The sequence below is a fragment of the Mustelus asterias genome, chromosome 20 (assembly GCF_964213995.1).
Source record: "Mustelus asterias chromosome 20, sMusAst1.hap1.1, whole genome shotgun sequence".
Taxonomy (NCBI): Eukaryota; Metazoa; Chordata; class Chondrichthyes; order Carcharhiniformes; family Triakidae; genus Mustelus; species Mustelus asterias.
The window spans coordinates 634,587-656,057 of record NC_135820.1 but is presented as its reverse complement, the minus strand read 5'-3'; the positions used below and the strand labels follow the sequence as shown (position 1 = coordinate 656,057).

Below are 21,471 nucleotides of genomic sequence, written 5' to 3'. Positions count from 1 at the left end.
GACTCCTGTGACTCTGCTCAGTAGCCTCCTTCCCCGTATCTGACAAAAGATAAAAGTTAGGATCTATCAGCCCAGTTTCCAATTTGGTATCTGAGTTAAAAGCAAAATACTGTGAATGCTGGAATCTGAAACAAAAACAGAAAATGCTGGAAAATCTCAGCAGGTCTGACAGCCTCTGTGAGGAGAGAATACAGCCAACGTTTCGAGTCTTTCAAGCTCTGACTCAAAATGTTGGTTCTATTCTCTCCCCACAGAGGCTGTCAGACCTGTGGAGATTTTCCAGCATTTTCTGTTTCTGCTATTTGAGTTGTCCAGTGGTAACATCAGTTTGGACGATAACATCACCGAGCACAACTGTTACACACACTCTGAATATTTTAATTTCAGAGATCTTTATGGATTACGGTCTGCAATTCATTGTTGGGCCATTTCAGGATATGTGTATAAAGTGAAATATCGATCAACGCTCTTCCTCTCATTGTGCACATCACTGTCATCTTTTGGTTTGTCAATCACTTCATGTCTGTGTTTCTGTTTTCAAAGATTTCCTGTACAGTCAGCAGCTGTGAAATCAACATTCTCCGACACTGCAACTGTTGTGTCTGATCAAAGTGTCCAGGGTGGTCTCATGTTATGTAGCGTGACTGAAGGCTGTTCACCGTGTCGTACCTGTACTGAATCTTGCTGCCAGAATGTTTGACCACCGCTGAACATCATGTTGTGTTTTCATGATGATATAAAAGCACCAATCACCCACTAGGGATTATATAAATATGTTGTGGATTCAATTATTTAGACTAGGCACATGAAAACATGTACATGGGTAGAAAGCTTGAAGACACCAGCAGCAGAGCCGTGTGTGCTGTGTTCTGCTCACAGGTCAAAGTGAAACTAAGACTAGATCACATACTTCCCCACGAGTGATGTGATACTTTTTATCCCTTAAAAGCAAATTACAATCAGAACCACTGTCTGAGACACTGAGGATCCAGGAAGGTGAGGCTAATGAGTGATTCGTGACGGTGAAAATGGTGGGAGCTATGGGGACACCTAATCCATTGTCCTGCCTTGTCGATCAGCACTGAATGCACCTCCATTGGTGTGTCTTGTAAACATTGTGTTGGGTGGAGACTGGCTTCATTAAACAGCGTCCTGAGGACCATGAGCCATTTAGGAGAATGTTTTCCTTGTGGACATCAGGTGGAGAGTGATCTCAGAGGAGAGAGAGCAGGATGTATTAAGATGGAGATTGAGATCTCTGAGAATAAGAATTCATTTAGTGCAGTGACTGAGTGAGGAAAGCAGTGAAGATATTCTGGTGAGAACATTTTTATCATATCTGGGAGGGCGATGGAGAACGGGGATTTCCATCCATCCATTGTGAAACATTGGAGAGTTCCTTGTGTGTCCTGTAGATGGTCCATATTGCAGCCACTGTGCACCAGTGACGGACGGGGTGGATATCGAGTCTGGTGGATCTGCAATCCATCCAGTGTTAAATGTTGATATTTCTCTCCCTAGTTGGACTATCACAGAAGTGGAAAAGCAACATTCCACGAGAGATGACAGCGCAGAACGGTTCGTGTGTACAGATTCCACGTCATTACAGTTATCCATCACATTTGGCAAACCAGCCGCGAGATGGAATCTGGTACAATAACGAGAAACAGGGAACATCCTCTATAGCCATTCACTCCAAGGATCACAATAGTATATCATCATGGTTCCACCAGCAGACCCGGCTGTCTGGAGACCTGAAAGATGGCAACTGTTCCCTCATTATAAACAACATCAGATGGGCAGATGCAGGACCATATTATTTCAAAATAGAATTTACTGACAAGAATAGTTACAGCTACTATCCTGTGACCCGGCTTCATGTTTCTGTGTTATAATTACTGAACTCACACCCCACACTCAATAGGAAATAACACATCCCAATGTTTGATTTGCTTGTTTTGTGGCTGTGTTAACCAGTGTCACTATTTTTAATGATCCATGAACTTGTATCTGATTGAATCGACATATTGAACAAAGATCTTCACCTTAATGTAAACATAGCTGAGGAGTGATGACACCTTCCCCTTCAACGAAGCCCCCCCCCCCCCCCCCCCGCCATTCCTGTCTACACCTCCAATACTCTGTCAAAATCGGTGGCGGTGGAGAGGATCTAATTACCAAATCACTTTTTTAACCTGATCCCCCCTCCCCCCGCCCCCCCCACTCCTGGCTACAGCCTCCACCAGTCACTCTGTCAAATCAGGTGTGATGGTAGTGTGGAGCTTATCACCAAATCTCACCTTGACCTGACCACGCCCCCCCCGCCCCACTGTTTCCCGACTCCCCGACTCCTCTGTCACTTTCTCCTCTTTTGAACATCTCACCGTGTTCTATCCCTCTCACCTCTCTTTCAAAATCCCCGTTCTCCATCGCCCTCCCAGATATGATAAAAATGTTCTCACCAGAACATCTTCACTGCTTTCCTCACTCAGTCACTGCACTAAATGAATTCTTATTCTCAGAGATCTCAATCTCCATCTTAATACATCCTGCTCTCTCTCCTCTGAGATCACTCTCCACCTGATGCCCACAAGGAAAACATTCTCCTAAAGGAAGACCAGCTGCTGATAACTCATGGATCCTCGGTCACTAAGATTGAGACAAGCCAATCAGCTACTTGTGCCGTGTCCCTCCCTTCCAATAACCACTGGGACAAAATTCCTCTGATGCACCTGCATCCCGACCCTCTCCCTGAACTCACATCTTTCCCCAGTTTCCCTCCTTTCTTCCTTCATTCCCATTCTGAACACAGCTTGTCCATGAAAGCCACCTCCTGTTCCCTTGACCCTTTTCCCAGCAAACTGCTGACTGGACAATGTCCCCTCCTGGTCTCCATGCCAGCTGACATTGTTAATAGTTCACTTTTGTTGTTTGTCACTCCTCTCTCCTTCAGATCAACCATCTCCTCAAAAGACAAATCTTGACCACTCCATCCTTATAAACTCCTGTCCTGTCTCCAACCTCTCTCCCACCTCCAAAGTTCTTGAACGTGTTTTCATCTCCTGAATCCGTTCCCATCTTTCCCGGAACTCCATGGTTGAATTCCTCCAATCAGGTTGCTGCCCCGGCCACAGTACTGAAACATTTCTTATCAAAGTCACTGATGACACCCTGTGTGTCTGTGACAAAGGGAAACTTTCTCTCCTCGTCCTTCTCCACCTGTCTGCAGCCTTTGACACGGTGACCGCACCATCCTCCTCCAATGAAAACCATTGTTTACAGTCCCTATTCCAAACTCCGTTCCCGAGCGACCGACTCCATCCCTCTCCCTGGAAGCTCTCTGACATTAATCCAATCTGGTCGTAATTTTGGTGTCACATTTGATCCTGAGATGAATTTCTGACCTCATATCCGTGCCATCACTAAGACCACCTAATTCCATCTCTGGAACATCACGCAACTTTACCCCATCTCAGCACATCAATTGCTGAAACTCTCATCCATACATTTGTTACCAGGGTAAGGTGCTCTCTCGGAGGGTTGGATCGCCTCATTCTGCACTGTAAGGATTTTATGGGACTATGGCTCTATCATTTCTTGTAGCGGAATGTGTGATGACTCCTTGCCTTTAAGAAATGTATTTCTTACATGTTTGTTATAAAGGGTATGTTTAGAATTCCACTCTGTTTACATGGTGCCGATTGCTCCGTTCAGGGCAGTTCGCATGCTGAGAATGCAGATTAATAATTGATCCTGGATAATGGGGTGTTTGTTTTAATCTGAGTTAATGCATTTTTATTTACTTTTGGTTTTCTCTCTGGGGTTCCAGAGCAGGGTTTTGATTCGACTGATTGACTAGAGAGTCATATGCTAATGGGAGGACCTAAGCGAACAGGAGAAGCAAGCAGTTCTGAAAGAAGCATGGTCTTGAAAAAAGCAAGGGGTGTCTCTCTCTCTCTCACAAGGTGCCTCACGGGAGACTGCTGAGTAAAATAAGGGCCCATGGTATTCGAGGCAAGGTACTAACATGGATTGACGATTGGCTGTCAGACAGAAGGCAGAGAGTTGGGATAAAAGGTTCTTTCTCAGAATGGCAACCGGTGACAAGTGGTGTCCCGCAGGGTTCAGTGTTGGGGCCACAGCTGTTCTCTTTATATATTAACGATCTAGATGACGGGACTGGGAGCATTCTGGCCAAGTTTGCCGATGATACAAAGATAGGTGGAGGGGCAGGTAGTATAGAGGAGGTGGGGAGGCTGCAGAAAGATTTAGACAGTTTAGGAGAGTGGTCCAAGAAGTGGCTGATGAAATTCAATGTGGGCAAGTGCGAGGTCTTGCACTTTGGAAAAAAGAATAGAGGCATGGACTATTTTCTAAACGGTGACAAAATTCATAATGCTAAAGTGCAAAGGGACTTGGGAGTCCTAGTCCAGGATTCTCTAAAGGTAAACTTGCAGATTGAGTCCGTAATTAAGAAAGCAAATGTAATGTTGTCATTTATCTCAAGAGGCTTGGAATACAAAAGCAGGGATGTACTTCTGAGGCTTTATAAAGCACTGGTTAGGCCCCATTTGGAGTACTGTGAGCAATTTTGGGCCCCACACCTCAGGAAGGACATACTGGCACTGGAGCGGGTCCAGCGGAGATTCACACGGATGATCCCAGGAATGGTAGGCCTGACATACGATGAACGTCTGAGGATCGTGGGATTATATTCATTGGAGTTTAGGAGGTTGAGGGGAGATCTAATAGAAACTTACAAGATAATGAACGGCTTAGATAGGATGGACGTAGGGAAGTTGTTTCCATTAGCAGGGGAGACTAGGACGCGGGGGCACAGCCTTAGAATAAAAGGGAGTCACTTTAGAACAGAGATGAGGAGAAATTTCTTCAGCCAGAGAGTGGTAGGTCTGTGGAATTCATTGCCACAGAGGGCTGTGGAGGCCGAGACGTTGAGCGTCTTCAAGACAGAAATTGATAAATTCTTGATTTCTCGAGGAATTAAGGGCTATGGGGAGAGAGCGGGTAAATGGAGTTGAAATCAACCATGATTGAATGGTGGAGTGGACTCGATGGGCCGAATGGCCTTACTTCCGCTCCTATGTCTTATGGTCTTATGGTCTCTCTCGCTGGAGGCTGCTGTTTGGGGCTGCCAGAAAACAGGTGTCTCTGTCTATCTCTCCAGAAGTATTCAAAGGCTCTATGACTGTTAACAAGTAAAGAAACATGTTAGCCTGTGTTGTTTGCAAACTGCTTTTGACGAGGTGTTTAAGTCTATGTGGAATATTGCTTAAATTGGAACTAATAGAGGTAGACTGGCAGTTAATTGTATCATCTCATGTCTAAGTATTTCAATTGGTAAAAATTAAGCTAATTCATTTGTTATAGTTAAATTGCATTGTCAAATAAAGATTGTTTTGATGAAAACTTCCTAGTGTGTCAATAGAATCATACCTATAGTGAAACTTACACTAATGCCAAAATAAAGAAAAGTAGTTGTGGTCTAGTCTAACTTCATAATATACCTTAGGATTTATGATCTGGTCCCTAACAAATGCAAACATTTTGTGATTCATGGACAAGGACGCTCAGATCCCTCTGTACTCCAGTCTGTAATCCCTTTCATTTTAAATAATATTCTGTTTTTGTATCCATCCTGCCAAACAGATTGATTGTAGACTCCTCAGTATTGCCTATCCCCCAATCACTCTCATCTGTACATTTTGCGTCCAGTGGATCTATAACCCATCTCGTGTTAAATGTTGATATTTCTGTCCGCAACTGAACTGTCACAAGAGTAGAAAGGTGACACTCCACGAGAGGTGACAGCGCAGGAAGGTTCAGGTGTACAGATTCCATGCCATTACAGTTACCCATCATGTCTGGAGAATCAACCACGAGATGGAGGCTGGTTTGATAATGAGGAACATATTCCCAATGTCCTCCTCGCTTTCTACTCCAAGGATCACAATCACAAGTTGCCACGGTTCCACAATCGAACCCGGCTGTCTAGAGACCTGAAAGATGGCAACTGTTCCCTAATTATAAGCAACGTCAGATGGGAAGATGCTGGACCTTATTATTTCAGAATAGAATTTGGCAGCAGGAATAGCTACAGCTATTTGCCTGTAACACGGCTTCATGTTTCTGGTAAGTGATGTGTTATGATTATTCAACAATTCACGTAAGATAATAAGATGTAGTTAGGGCATTATAATGGTAACCCCCAGGATGTTGATAGTGGGGGATTCAGCAATGGTAATGCCATTGGATGTCAAGGGGCGGTGGTTATATGCTTTCTTGTTGGATATGGTCATTGCCTGGCACTTGTGTGGCGTGGATGTTACTTGCGACATGTGTGCCCAATCCTGGATATTGCCCAGGTCTTGCTCCATTTTTACATGGACTGCTTCAGAATCTAAGGAGTCACGAATGGCACTTAATATTGTGCAGTCGTCAGTGAACATCCCCACTTCTGTCCTTATGTTGGAAGGAAGGTTATCGATGGACGCAGTCAGTACATTTAATCATTGACATTAAAATGAGTATCAGAGGTTGCTTTCGGACTGAACTGAAGCTATCACCAGGTTATTGATAATCACTGTGTTATAATAAGCTGTGTTTTGGGTTAATATTATGGAACAAGTGAACAGTTCAGAATTGAACTGAGGGCAAAGCATTTGGCTTTATTCCCCGTCAGAGCCTCGTCAAATATATACAAAGGAAGCAAGAGGCCAAAGTGAACATAGCGCATTTAGAGAGTGAGACTGGGGAGGTAATAATGCGGAACCAGGAAATGGCAGAGGAGTTAAATAAATACTTTGTTCAGTGTTCATATAGGAAGACACTAATAACATCCAAAAATGCAAAATAATCGAGGGGCAGCAAAATGGGTGGGGGGGAGACGGTGGTGGTGGGGGGGGGGAGGAAATAGATACAATAATTATCACGAGAAAAAGTATTTGGGAAACTGATGGAACTATAGACCGTTAAGTCCCCAGCACCTGATATGTTGCATCCCAGGATATTAACAGAAGTAGCTGCAAAGATTGAGGATGCAGTGGGAGTAATCTTGCAATGATCCTGAAATTCAAGTAAAGTCCCTTGCTCATCATGAAACCGGAAAATTCCGCCCGAGGTCAACGGACTTTACCATTGTCTGCCCCTCACCTGCTCTGATTCCTGTGGTGGACGGGGCAGTAGAATCCCGGCCCTTGACTGGGGGAGAGATCATGGAATCATAGAATACAGCACAGGAGGCCATTCAGCTCATCGAGCCTATTTGAATTACTCCCCACTGTTCCTCCCTGCTTTTCCCCTCATATCCCTGTAAATTTTCCTCCTTCCAGTATTTCTCCAATTGCCCCTTTTGAAAGTTTTAATTGAATCTGCTTCCACCGCCCTTTCAGGCAGCGCCTTCCAGATCACAACAACTCGCTGTGTGTCCAAAATAAAATTCTCCTCATCTCCCCCACCTCTGGTTCTTTTACCAATTCTCTCCAATCTGTTTTCTAATTACCAGGGGCTGGGGTGCAGTGGTACTGTCAGTGGACGAGTAATCCAGAGACCCAGGTTAATGCTCTTGGGACCTGGGTTCGAATTCCACCACAGCGGATAGTAAATTTGAATTCAATAACAAATCTGCAGTTAAATGATGACCATGAAGCTCTTGCCCATTGTTGTAAAAACCCACCTGGTTCACTGATGTCCCCTTCAGGGAAGGAAATCCGCCGTACTTACCTGGTCTGGCCTGCACGTGACTCCAGACCCATAGCAAAGTGGTTGACTCTCAACTGCCCTCTGACATAGAATAGCAAACTACTCAGTTCAAGGACAAATTAGGGATGGGCAATAAATATTGGACCACCCAGCGATGCCCACATCCCCTGAGAGAAAAAAAAAGCCTCCAGCCATGTTCTCCTTATTGATTCTATTCAAACACCTTAATTCAATCTCCCTCTTAACCTTCTCTGCTCTAAGGGGAACAATCCAAGCTTGTCCCAGTCTCTCCGGTGAACTGAAGGCCCCTCATCTCTGGAACCATTCCAGTAAATCTCTCCTGGGTCACATTATAGAAATGTGAAGTGGATTAACAGGTAATTACATGGACTGTGTGGTTTCCTGCAGTGGTTTCTGATTGCCTCAGGGTGTTGCAGAGGTGATTTCTCGAACATTTCCTCCCTCTTCTTGGTTCTCGTATTTTAATTCTGAATTACGCAGTATCCCCAGCGATTCAGCCCATTTGTTTTCTGCCAATTTTTCAGCTCCACACAAATCTCCTTCCACCTCCCTCTTTTCATCTGACCCCATCACTGTTTCCTTCTATTCTTTTCTCCCTCAAGTGTTTATACAACTTCCCCCTAAAAGGCATCGATACGATTCATCTCAACCAGTCCCTCCAGGAGCAAGACACACATCCTCCCCTCTCCCTTTGGGGGCAAGAGAATGAGCGAGTCCCACATTCTCCCCACTCCCCGTGGGAACGAGTCCCACATTCTTCCCACTCCCCGTGGGAACGAGTCCCACATTCTCCGCACTCTCTGGGCAGAGACAGGAACTAGACAGTGGAGGAGAGATTCTGAACGTGATCCTGATCCTGGGAATACGAGCTATGATATTCACTGTGGGTGTCGTTATCACTGGGTTTGTGTCTGGCAGCGACAAACAGTGAAAGGAAGCGGACAGATTGTTTAAAGCTTCATACAGTAACGATCTCGTCTGTCAGTGAAGACAAATAACGTGCGCTGTTGGGTTAAGTTGCAATGAAACCACTCAGTGGTCCTGGTTAGAATCACTTTAGTGTCAAAGAGTCATTCTGGCAGTGGAGGAGGCCATTTAGCCTGTCCAGTCCATACTATCTCTCTATAGGTCAATCCAGTCATTCCCATTCCCCTCGCTCTCTCCCCGTATCGCTGCAAGTTTATTACCCTCAAGTCTCCATCCAATTTCCTTTTGAAATCATTCATCGTCTCTGCTTTCACCCCCTTCGTATACAGTGGGTTCCAGGTTGTTACCACTCACTGGACAAAAAGATCTTCCTCAAATCAGCTTCACTACCAAAAACATTAATTCTGTGCCCCCCTCCCTCAGTCCTTGAACCATCAAATACCAGCAACACCTTTTCATTGTTTGCCTCATCTAAATCTGTCACCATCTTGTAACACACACCCCTACTACCTTCCGCAGGAGTTCACCTCCGTTATCCTGATGGCAGTTTACATCCCACCCCATGCGGATGTGAAGTTCGCGGTGGACGAAATATACACCACTACAAATAGCCTTGAGATGAAACATCCTGAGGTCTTGTTTATCATGGCCGGGGACTTCAATCAGGCTAAGCTCAAGAGCGTACTACCAAGTTACCACCAACACATCTCCTGTTCCACCAGAGGCCCAAACATCCTAGACCATTACTACACAAATATCAAACATGCCTATCGCTCTATCGCCCACCCACACTTTGGCAAATCAGACCACAAGGCTGTGCTCCTGCTCCCGGCTTACAAGCAAAAACTGAAGCGGGAGAATCCATCAAAGAGAGTCGTGCAATGTTGGGCTGAGGAATCGGATGACCTCCTGCGGGGCTGCTTGGAGTCAGTGGACTGGTCAGTATTTAAAAACTCTGTGACCAGCCTGAACGAGTAGCCACTACAGTAACTGACTTCATTAGCAAGTGTGCAGAAGACTGTGTGTCAAAGAAGCAAATCCGTGTGTTTTCCAACCCGAAACCATGGATGACCAGAGATACCCACTGCTTGCTGAAGTCCAGGTCTGAGGTGTTCAAGTCAGGCGACACTGACCTGTACAAGAAAGCCAGATACGATCTAAGGAGATCCATCAAAGATGCCAAAAGACAGTACCAGACCAAGCTAGAGTCCCAGGCTAGCCAAACCGACTCCCGCCGACCATGGCAAGGTCTGCAAGACATAACAGGCTACAAGATGAAGGCATGTAAAATCGCCGGCTCCAACGCACCTCTCCCTGATGAGCTCAATGCATCCTACGCCCGTTTTAAGCAAGAGGTCAGCGAGACCATGCCCTCCACCCTGGAAACCCTGGATGAACCTGTATCTGGGGTCACCATTGCAGATGTCACAGCAGCTTTCTCAAAGGTCAACCCACGGAAAGCGACTGGCCCATATTGGGTAACCGGATGAGCACTCAGATCAGCTGCGCGGATGCGCGGATCAGCTGGTGGAGGCATTCACAGACATCTTCAACCTCTTTTTACAACAGTCTGAGGTCCCTATCTGCTTCAAGAAGACGACCATCATCCCGGTACCTAAGAAAAGCCAAGCAGCGTGCCTTAATGACTATCAGCCAGTGGCTCTGACATCCATCATTATGAAGTGCTTCGAAAGGTTAGTTATGGCACGAATCAATTCCAGCCTCCCGGACTGTCCGGATGCACTATAGTTTGCCTGTCGCCGCAACAGGTCCACAGCAGACACCATTTCCCTGGCCCTGCACTCAACCCTGGAACACCTAGATAACAAGGACACCTATGTCAGACGCCTATTTATTGACTACAGCTCAGCCTTCAACACTTATTCCTGAAACTCATCTCCAAACTCCGTGGCCTGGGCCTCGGCTCCTCCCTCTGCGACTGGATCCTGAACTTCCTAACTCACAGACCACAATCAGTAAGGATCGGCAACAACACCTCTTCCACGATCATCCTCAACACCAGTGCCCAACAAGGCTGTGTTCTCAGCCTCCTACTATACTCCTTATACACGTATGACTGTGTGGCAAAATTCCCCTCCAATTCGATTTTCAAGTTTGCTGACGACACCACCGTAGTGGGTCGGATCTCAAACAATGACGAGACAGAGCACAGGAATGAGATAGAGAATCTGGTGAACTGGTGCAGCAACAATAATCTCTCCCTCAATGTGTACAAAACAAAGTAGATTGTCATTGACTTCAGGAAGCGTAAAGGAGAACATGCCCCTGTCTGCATCAACGAGAACGAAGTAGAAAGGATTGAGAGCTTCAAGTTTTTAGGTGTCCAGATCACCAACAACCTGTCCTGGTCCCCCCATGCCGACACTATAGTTAACAAAGCCAACTAACGCCTCTACTTTCTCAGAACACTAAGGAAATTTGGCATGTCAGCTACGACTCTCACCAACTTTCACAGATGCACCATAGAAAGCATTCTTTCTGGTTGTATCACAGCTTGGTATGGCTCCTGCTCTGCCCAAGACCGCAAGAAACTACAAAAGGTCGTGAATGTAGCCCAATCTTAAACGCAAGCCAGCCTCCCATCCATTGACTCTGTCTACACTTCCCGCTGCCTCGGCAAAGCAGCCAGCATAATTAAGGATCCCACGCACCCAAGGCATTCTCTCTTCCACCTTCTTCTGTTGAGAAAAAGATACAAAAGTCTGAGGTCACGTACCAACCGACTCAAGAACAGCTTCTTCCCTGCTGCCATCAGACTTTTGAATGGACCTACCTCGTATTAAGTTGATCTTTCTCTCCACCCTAGCTATGACTGTAACACTACATTCTGCACTCTCTCGTTTCCTTTTCTATAAACGGTATGCTTTGTCTGTATAGCGCGCAAGAAACAATACTTTTCACTGTATGCTAATACATGTGACAATAATAAATCAAATCAAATCAAAACCTCACTCAAATCCCCCCTCAATCTTCTACGTCCCAAGGGGAACAACCCTGGCTTCTCCAACCCGGACCTCCAAGCTAAAATCCCCTCATCCCTGGACCCATTCTGGTAAATCCCCCTCCGTACCCTCTCAAGGACCCTCCCATCCTTCCCAAAGTGAGGGACCAGAACTGGACACAGTATTCTAGTTGTGACCTAACCAGAACTTGAGAAATGCTCAGCAGAACCTCCCTATTTTCTCCTCAATCCCTCTATTTCTGAAAAGCTTGTTCTTCCCATCAGCATAAACTGCAATTTCCAAGCAGAGTGCTATCAGCAGACAGAGAGCAATGGAACATCAGCATGCGTGCTTCTTAATGTATGGAGAGAAACCTGGAACCAGAGATTTTCCTTCTTCTCCTCAGCAAGCTGAAACTTTTCCTTATTCCTGCTGCTCCCCAGTCCTGCTGTGTGGACACATCATAACCAAGGCATTGTCTCACTGTGTGCAGCCAACATGGTCGAATAGTAATGAACAGAAATGTGATGTTGCTCAGCTTAGTAATTAGATCAGAATGTGCTTTCTGAAAGCTGCACCTTTTCCATGCTAGGTTCGACTGTAAGAAGCATTTGGATCGCTTCTCGGCCTTTTGGCTAAGATCAAGTGTAGTATGGATTGGATGCTGCACTTGGTTGAGGTCATTAGGTTACACTGAAGCTTCATATGTTTCATATGAAGCAATTTTTAAAAGCGGCATCTCGGCCTTTTGGCTAAGATGCAAATGAGCTCAAGTCTTGGAGGAGGTATTGCTTTCCCTCCTCCAATCAGCTTGGCTCATGTAGATCAGGCCCAGGACAGGGTGATTTGGTCGCTCGCCCTGTCTTGTCAGCCTGGATCTGAAATGTCTCAACTTGTTGAGACTCTGAATTGGATTTGATTTGATTGAATATGAACAATATTACATTTATTAACACAAGTGATTAAATTGCTCAGACTGTTCTGTGGATATTTACAAATTAAACTTCTTTTGAAGCAAAGTTCTGGCTCAGATTTGTTCCTTCCTGTTGTCACATTTTCCCCATCAATATGAATTCCTGCGTCCACTGTTAAAATAGAAATTTCCCATGTAAACATGTCACATTGTAGTTACACCCTCCCGACAATGGTGGTGCTGTATCATCACAGCCTTGCCACAGCTACAGGAGGAGATATTCTACTTGAACATGTTGTTGCTGATACACTGGCATCTGCTGCATCACAGATTATCATAACAGACCCTTTGACAGTACAGCACTCCCTCAGTACTGACCTTCTCACAGTGTGGCGCTCCCTCAGTACTGACCCTCTGACAGTGCAGCACTCCCTCAGTACTGACCCTCTGACAGTGCGGCACTCCCTCAGTACTGACCCTCTGACAGTGTGGCACTCCCTCAGTACTGACCCTCTGACAGTGCTGCACTCCCTCAGTACTGACCCTCCAACAGTGCTGCGCTCCTTCAGTAATGACACTGAGGAGTGTTGATCTGCATTATGGGATTCCATTCTCAGGAATGGTGTCTCAAACCCATGACCTCCTGCCTCAGGTAAGAGAAGTGGTGTGAAACACCCTGACCAACTCATTTTCAATGATTATCGATCTTTGAGCAGAAATATCATGGGACAGGACACAAAGGGTTAACAGCTGCTCAACACCTCAAAACATGAGTTGTATTCTCATATTGTCCCCACCCCCATTTTGAGTCACAGTGACACATCAACCCTGTTGAATTAAACACACAGAGGGAACAGCACAGGAAGAGGACATTCAGCCCAAGCAGAGCGGGACCGCAGTTACTCCCCAGGCGAGCAGACGGACAGGTCCTGGGTAAGTAACGGAACGATTGGAATTCACTTCCACGACCAACATTGTCCTTTGTTGATGTTGTGACTTTATAAAGACAGATTCCAATGATTGATACTTTTGAAAGATTTCTGCTGATTATTGAGATCTGGCTGTGAGGCTCAAGTCTGTCGAACAGAACATCTTTCTAGTTCATGGGATGAGGGAAGCACAGAGACATGAGCTTTGGGATGTCCTGAGGTGGTGAAAGGCGCTAAAGAAATGCAAGTCCTTCATTGTTTCTCTTTCTTAAAGCCTTGTAACTCTGCAGAGCACCTATCATCCCACACAGAATCCAACTTGTCTGTGAAGACATTGTCTAAATGCAGTTCTGATCTCTCAAGAGCTGTCGGACAAGAGGTGAGGTCTCATTAACTCCTTTCTCTTTCAGAGCTTGAGAGTGAGAAGCTGGTGAAATATCTGGGAGTGGACAATGATCGGGAAATCTTACTTCCTCCTGTCACTTCTCCAAGGTAATATCATCGTCAGCTCGGACAGATTCATGGTTAATTGTAAAAGATCATTCTTATTGAGCTCTGATTGGGAACCAATTCAGCAGTGACCCAGTGTACAAACTCACACCCAGTCCCATTCACCCATCACCCGTGCTCACTGATACACACTGACTCCCTGTCTGACAGCAGCGTTGACTCCGACAACACCAGAAATAATGGTAGATGCTGATTTAATTGGAACGTTCCAGAGGGAATTTGGGTAAATATGTGATGGGAAACGTTTGTTGGGTTTTGGGGGAAGGAGCGGTGTTGGGGGGAATTGGAATATTTAGATTGATCGATCAAACAGCCAGCATAGATACGGTGGGCTGAATAGCCTCTCTTTATAAGATCCCATGATTCGATTATTTAAGTTCCTTCTCAGCAACTCTTTCAGGTTCCTGCTGAAGTCATGGATGTTTGAGAAGAACAGGGAACCAGAGGGTTTTGGTGTCAGCGTTTCGTGTGGGGCCCAGTTCATTTTTGACGAAAATAGTGAGACCATCTGTGAAGGTTGTGAACTCAACAGCGACACCTCCGACACACGCAGAGCTCAGGCTGGAGGTACTTTGTCTGTGTGTTTCACAGTGTTTCACAGGGTCAGCACTGAATTTGGGGACAAGTCAGTCTCCAATGCTGCATCAGAATCAACAATACAACAATATGGGGATTGGATCACTGATAATCCCTTAGACAATGAGGATCCAAAGTGATTCTTCAGACAATGAGGAGCCAAAGAGATTCCTTGCACAATGAGGATCCAAAGAGCTTCCTTAGACAATGAGGATCAAATGATATTTCTTATTCCATTGATTCTTGAAATGGGGCCAATGACTTTCCAACTGATCCTTGGAAGAATCATAAAAAATACTGGAGATAGCGTGGAAGGTGCGATAAATTGAAAACCATTTGCATTGTACAAACTATCGGGATTAGTGTTAACCCCACATCAGTAGGTGACAAGATGTCATCTCCCTGAGCTACCCAACACTTGCCCCTGTCAAGCTAACGGGCCCCTCAGCCTCATGGTTTCAGCAGCCTGTTTCAGATTGAATTTCAGTGGGAGGGGAGCAGAGATGGGCAGCTGGTTGCTGCTCTCATACTCGGAGGTGGGGGGGGGGATATTCAGTTTGGACATAGTGGGCAATCGGCACTCTCACCACTGCCTGTCCTGCTGAGCAGGAGCAACATCTTCCATTGATATTAATCTCTCACTGGCTTGATCACAGAACACTGGTCACTTTGTAATATATACGAGGCGGCTTTTTCTTTATTCAATCGTGGCATTGCTGGCTGGTCAGCATTTATTGCCCATCCTTAGTTGCTCTAAAGAAGGTGGGGGTGAGCTGCCTTTGTAAATCGCTGTAGTCCATATGCTGTGGGTTGACCACACTACCATGAGGGGGGGAATCCCAGGATTTTGACCTAGCGACAGTGAAGAAATGGCGATATATTTTCAAGTCGGGCTGGTGAGTGACTTGGTGGGACCTTGTAGGTGGCGGTTTCCCATGTATCTGCTGTTCTTGTCCTTCTAGATGGAAGTGGTTTTGGGTTTGGAAGCTGCTGCCTGAGGAGCTTTGGTGAATTTCTGCAGTGCATCTTGTAGATAGTACCCACTGCTGCTACTGAGGGTGGTGGAGGGATTGAATGTTTATGGATGTGGTGCCAATCAAGCAGAACTGCTTTGTCCTGGATGGTATCAAGCTTCTTGAGTGTTGTTGGAGCTGCACCCATCCAGGCAAGTGGACAGTATTCCATCACACTCCTGACTTGTGCCTTGTAGATGGTGGACAGGCTTTGGGGTGTTAGGAGGTGAGCTACTCGCCGCAGTATTCCTAGCCTCTGACCTGCTCTGGTAACCACTGTGTTTATGTGGTGAGTCCAGTTGATCTTCTGGTCAATGGTAACCCAAAGGATGCTGACAGCGGGGATTTAGTGATGGTAACACCATTGAATGTCAAGGGGTGATGGTCATTGCCTGGCATGTGTAACTCAAATGTTACTTACCACTTGTCAGCCCAAGCCTGGACATTGTCCAGATCTTGTTGTATTTGAACATGGACTGCTTCAGCACCTGAGCAGTCACAAATAGTGCTGAACATTTTGCAATCATCGGTGAACATCCCCACTTTTGACCTTATGATGGAAGGAAGGATTGATGAAGCAGTTGAAGATTGTTGGATCTCGGACACTATCCTGAGGAACTCCTGCAGAGATGTCCTGGAGCTGAGATGACTGACCCCCACCACCACAACCATCTTCCTATGTACCAGGTATGACTCCAACCAGTGGAGAGTTTTTCCCCGATATCCATTGATTCCAGTTTTGCTGGGGCTCCAAGATGCAATACTCGGTCGAATGTGGCCTTGATGTCTCTCACCTCTGGAATTCAGCTCTTTTCCCCATGTTTGAACCAAGACTGTAATGAGTCTTTCCTCATTTGGTTTGTTTAGTGTCAGGCTCTCAGGAAGGTCCAGGTCATCTCTCGGTACAGCTTATTTGAACTTACTCTCCGTTCTGTCTCTGGCTATTGGTTTGTGTCACCAAATGTTGATGTGCATGCCTCCTCCATGTTACATTGCCTCATGTTTGTACGGTGTAGGAGATCAGTCCTGTCAGTGCTCAGATGGTGGCAAGTATTCACTTTGGTATAGGTCCTTACCAGAACTCCTTCACCCTGGCGAAAATACAACATTTTGTCTTGTTGTCCCACCGTGTAACTTGATCCTGCTGCTTTTTCTTGACAATTTCCTTTGTCTTGGGTGGTTTAAGCAAATTGAATGCTGTGCGTAGCTGAGTTCTAGCCATGAGCAATGCAAGAGAAAATTGGGTTGAGTGTGCAGTATTCCTGTACATGAGCAGGAATTGATTCAAACATTTGGACAATGAACCTTATTCTCTAGTTACCTTCAACAAATGTTTCATTAACTGTTCAAAACTTTCTGCCAGTCCATTTGTGGCAGGATGATAAGGAGCAGATCGGACATCTTAAATTCTGTTCCCCTTCAAGTAGTGTATGAACTCTTGCAAAATGAATCGTGGCCCATTATTGCTCACCAATTGTTCAGGGAAATCAAAGCTGCTGTAGGTTTCCCCCAATATCTGAGTTGTTTTCTCCAATGACATTGTCTTCATGATGGCAACTTCAGGCCATTTCGAGTGAGCATCTACCAGAATGAGAAACATACGCCCTTCAAATGGTCTGGCGTAATCTCGATGTACTCTTGTCCAAGTGTCGGCCATTCTCATGGGTTTAATGGAGCTAATGGTGGCAAGTCTGCACTTTTGCGCATGACGAACATATTCCTGCTTCTCCTCAATTTCAGCATCGAGGCCTGGCCACCAAAAATAGCTCCTAGCTATCTCCTTCATCCTTAGAATACCACAGTGGCCTTCACGTAATTGATTTAATACACGCTTTCTAGTAGTGGTGGGATGATGTCTCTCATTCCCAGAGGACGCGACCTTCCTGTACGGATAATTATAATTTTCAAGTACAAAATGTCATTAACTCAGGATTTGCTCCTGAGGTCTTGCCTAGAAGCGTCATGTCCATAACCTCTGACAGTACTGGATCATTTCTGCTAAGTTTCTTAACTTGTCCTGAGGTTACAGGAGCGTGATCTCCAATCATAGAATCCGACAGTGCAGAAGGAGGCCATTCGGCCCATCAGTCTGCACCAACCACAATCCCACCCAGGCCCTATCCTCACAACTCCATGCATTTACCCGAGCTGGCCTCCCTGACACTAAGGGGCAATTTAGCATGGCCAATGCACCTAACCCGCACAGCTTTGGACTGTGGGAGGAAACCCACGCAGACATGGGGAGAATGTGTAAAACCCGCACAGACAGTGACTCAAGCCGGAATCGAACCCAGGTCCCTGGCGCTGTGAGGCAGCAGTGCTAACCATCTACTTGCTTGAACTAGAAAATGTTTCAACACAAATTGCTTATCGACAAACTATCGGGTAAGGGTAGTCAGGAGAATCCATCTGTGTTCCCGTGAAGGTTTGACTGATGTGTATGTGTGTGCTGACAACAGCAATGCCCACCTCTGCATCCTGCTCGCTGCCTGTGATGGAGTCCCAGGGTGAGGTCCATGAGTTGCTGTCAGTGGACGATGATCTGTCAATGAAGTGAATTTCCTCCCATACAGGAGTTGGTAGAACTATTTTATCCTAAAAATGATTCCGAGGTTTTCTTTCTCTATCTGCGCAGAATTACTTTTGGCCTTGTTCAAGGACCTCGGCGTGAGGGCTACTGTCTTTCCTTCACCTGTGGGCATTATGTGGGAAAACCACCACCCCAACTCCATAAGGTGATGTGTCACATGCCAGTTGCAGGGGTAAAATTGGTTCAAATGTGCCAGGACTTCTGACTTGAGTTGCACCTCTTTGGATGGCATGAATGCTCTCACACATTGATCCACCCATTTTCAGTTTATATTTGGTGCTGCAGGGTTTTAGAACACTAGCCAGATTAAGGACAAACCCTCCAAAACAATTTAGTAAGCCTAAGAAAGATCAAAGTTGGTTGACATTTTGAGATGCAGGTGCCTCAGATTTGACTTCCAAAGGCAATGTATGCAATCCCTTGGCGTCAATGACATGACTCAGATAGTCAATTGAGGATTGGAAAAATTCACATTTGTCTTTTTGGACTCTTAATCCATAATATTCTAATCTCTGGAGTGTGGCATTTAGGTTGTGCAGATGTTCTTCCTAATTCTTTCCAGCAACCAAGATGTCATCGAAGCAGCACTGGACTCTGTCCAATCAGCTTAAAATTTGGGTAGGCCTGGTTGGGAATCTGTCATGAGATTTACCTCGGCCCAATTGAATCCAATCTTTTCCAATGAGGTTCTTTCCATTAGTGCTGGATAATTTTCTTTGATGATGCGCATGGACAAATCTGCCATCTGTCCATTTAATTGTACTGTTATATCAACAAGGTCCTTCAGCGGAACCACTTCTCTAGTGTAGGTTTTAAAACTGAGTAATAGAGTCAGACAGCACAGAAAGAGGCCATTTGGACCCACTATGTCTATGCCAACCATCAAATACCAATCTATACTAATCCCATTTACCAGCACTTGGATCATAGCCTACTATGCCTTGGCGATTTAAGTGCTTGTCCAGATGCTTCTCAAATATTGCGAGAGTTCCTGCCTTCACCACCCTCCCAGGCAGCGAGTTCCATATTTCCACCACCCTCTGGGTGAAAACATTTTTCCTCTGATTCTCTCTAAACCATTTATTCCTCACCTTGAACCAATGCCCTCCAATCTTAGACATCTTTGCCTTGGGGAAAAGACTATTATGATATACCCTATTCATGCATCTCATAATTTTGTATGCCGCTGTCAGGTCCCATGAGCCTCCTTTGTTCCAGTGAAAACAAATCCAGCCTATCCAGTCTCTGGGAATAGAGGGATATGGTCCCTGGAAGGATAAGGACTGTTAGTTCAGACGGACAGCATGGTCGGTACAAGTTTGGAGGGCCGAAGGGGCTGTTCCTGTGCTGTAATTTTCTTTGTTCTTTGTTTTCCTCATAACTGAAACTTTCCAGCCTTGCAACATCCTGGTAAATCCCCTCTGCACCCTGTCCAGTACAATCATGTCTTTCCGATAGTGTGGCGACCAGAACTGCACACTATATCCCATCTGTGGCCTCACCAATGTTCTATAAAGTTGCACCAAGACCTCTCTGCTCCTATATTCTATGCCCCAGCAAATGAAGGCAAGCATTCCATATACCTTCTTCACCACCCTATCCTCCTTGAAAGTGGAGTCACAAGTGGACAAAGTGGTGAAGAAGGCATTCGGCATGCTTGGTTTCATCGGTCAGAACATTGAATACAGGAGTTGGGACGTCTTGTTGAAGTTGTACAAGACATTGGTAAGGCCACACTTGGAATACTGTGTGAAATTCTGGTCACTGGTACATTTTTCTCTAGAGCGTAGAAGGCTGAGGGATGACCTTATAGAGGTCTATAAAATAATGAGGGACACAGATAAGGTAGATAGTCAAAAACTTTTCCCAATGGTAGCGGGGGGTCTAAAACTAGAGAGCATAGGTTTAAGGTGAGAGGGGAGAGATACAAAAGTGTCCAGAGGGGCAATTTTTTCACAGAGGATGGTGAGTGTCAGGAACAAGCTGCTGGAGGTAGCAGTAGAGACGAGTACAATTTTGTCTTTTAAAAAGCATTTAGATAGTTACATGGATAAGATAGGTGGAGAGGGATATGGGCCAAATGCGGGCAATTGGGATTAGCTTAGGGTTTTAAAAAAAAGGGCGGCATAGACAAGCTGGGCCGAAGGGCCTGTTTCCATGCTGCAAACCTTTATGACTCTATGAATCTGTCTACCTGTGCTGTCTCCCTCAAGGATCTATGGACTAGTACGTCAAGGTCTCTTTGTTCCTCAATACTCCCTCGGGACCTACCATTCATTGTGTATATCCTACACTTATTAGACCTGAGGGTTAAATTCCATCTGCTATTGCTCTGACCAATTTAACAGCTAGGTTTGCGGGCTTCGGGGAAATATGCCAGAGCTTTTCTTGATAAACAGTTACTGGTACCTACGAGACCGCTGCCTCAGTGTCCACCTCCCTCTTCACTTGCTGACCGTCCAATAGTGGAGTGAACCAGAAACAGTTTGTTTCACCAGCAATAGCCAGTACATTTAGTAACAGTTTGTCTTTGGACTGTGAATTGAGTTTCTTTTTTGATTTGATTTGATTTATTATTGTCACATGTATTAGCATACAGTGAAAAGTATCGTTTCTTGCGCGCTATACAGAGAGTATACTGTTCATAGAGAAGGAAACAAAAGAGTGCAGAATGTAGCGTTACAGTCATAGCTAGGGTGTAGAGAAAGATCAACTTAATGCAAGGTAGGTCCATTCAAAAGTCTGACGGCAGCAGGGAAGAAGCTGTTCTTGAGTCGGTTGGTACGTGACTTCAGACTTTTGTATCTTTTTCCCGATGGAAGAAGGTGGAAGAGAGAATGTCCGGGGAGTGTGGGGTCCTTCATTATGCTGGCTGCTTTGCCGGGGCAGCGGGAAGTGTAGACAGAGTCAATGGATGGGAGGCTGGTTTGCGTGATGGATTGGGCTACATTCACGACCTTTTGCAGTTTCTTGCGGTCTTGGGCAGAGCAGGAGCCAGACCAAGCTGTGATACAACCAGGAAGAATGCTTTCTATGCTGCGTCTGTAAAAGTTGGTGAGAGTCGTTGCTCACATCCCAAATTTCCTTTGTCTACTGAGAAAGTTGGTGGGCTTTCTTAACTATAGTGTCGGCATGGGGGGGACCAGGACAGGTCGTTGGTGATCTGGACACCTAAAAACTTGAAGCTCTCAACCCTTTCTACTTTGTCCCCATTGATGTAGATAGAGGCATGTTCTCCTTTACGCTTCCTTAAGTCGATGACAATCTTCTTCATTCTCACGTCCTTTTTGTACCATGTGGACACATTTTC

The 21,471-nt window shown here is 45.5% G+C and overlaps 2 pseudogenes; both read left to right on the top strand.

Annotated features, from left to right (window-relative positions):
* LOC144508708 (myelin-associated glycoprotein-like) overlaps positions 1–21,471 on the top strand; it is a 63,006-nt pseudogene that overhangs the window by 8,090 nt on the left and 33,445 nt on the right.
* Positions 12,246–12,449, top strand: LOC144508795 (U2 spliceosomal RNA; annotated as a pseudogene).